Genomic DNA, 1,133 nt, shown 5'->3' on the forward strand with positions numbered 1-1,133 from the left:
TGGTCAAACGCTACAGGGTTAGGCGGGACGGGGGCACTGGGGGTAGCAATGCCACCGGAGCATCGCATCGGGCCCTCATACATGCGGGGTGGTGTGGTGGCATGTCCGAAGAGGCGGGACGTGTCTCCGGGGCGTGGCCCCCCCTCACGGACGGCGATGACACGGTAGTAGACGTTCTGCGGTAACGATGCGGCGTCAATATTAATAATACTCGGAGCGCGATAAAATCATGAGTTTTTTTGCACGACGTGGGCACATGTGCTATAGGAACGATGGTATTTTTTCATAATTTTTGGTGATGGAGAAGTATCCGAAAAATTCCCTCTACGCCCCCTTCGTGCGTCTACGGCTGTGGCCGGCGGCCTCCGGGGGCTAGCATGCCGCCAAATCTTGCATAGGCGGCCTCTCACAAGTCTGGAAGTGTTGTTGCGGTTGCAAACGCCCAGCACGCGTGTCCGGGGTGTGCCCCCCTCACGGACGGCGCCGCCGCCGGCACCTGGAGGGGGGAAACAGACGCGTCGGGTCTACACGGAGGGGATCTTGCTGTGGATCTGGCCCGGATGTTGCTCCAAAGTGTTCCTATGGGATGACCTAGCACAACCGGGTGGGGAGGTCCACTGGTCAAAGCCCGTCCGTGCAAAGTCAAAGGGCTAGATCCCGTGGTCAAACGCTACAGGGTTAGGCAGGACGGAGGCACTGGGGTAGCAATGCCACCGGAGCGTCGCACCGGGCCCTCATACATGCGGGGTGGTGTGGTGGCATGTCCGAAGAGGCGGGACGCGTCTCCGGGGCGTGGCCCCCCCTCACGGACGGCGATGACACTGTAGTAGACTTCTGCAGTAACGATGCGGTGTCAATATTAATAATACTCAGAGCGTGATAAAATCATGAGTTTTTTTGCACGATGTGGGCACATGTGCTATAGGAACGATGGTATTTTTTCATAATTTTTGGTGATGGAGAAGTATCCGAAAAAATCCCTCTACGCAGATTGCCCTTCCCGCGTCTACGGCTGTGGCCGGCGGCCTCCGGGGGCTAGCATGCCGCCAAATCTTGCGTAGGCGGCCTCTCACAAGTCTGGAATTGTTGTGGCGGTTGCAAACGCCCGACACGCATGTCCGGGGTGTGCCCCC

The sequence above is a fragment of the Triticum dicoccoides genome, chromosome 7B (assembly GCF_002162155.2).
Source record: "Triticum dicoccoides isolate Atlit2015 ecotype Zavitan chromosome 7B, WEW_v2.0, whole genome shotgun sequence".
In the NCBI taxonomy this organism is placed as follows: domain Eukaryota; kingdom Viridiplantae; phylum Streptophyta; class Magnoliopsida; order Poales; family Poaceae; genus Triticum; species Triticum dicoccoides.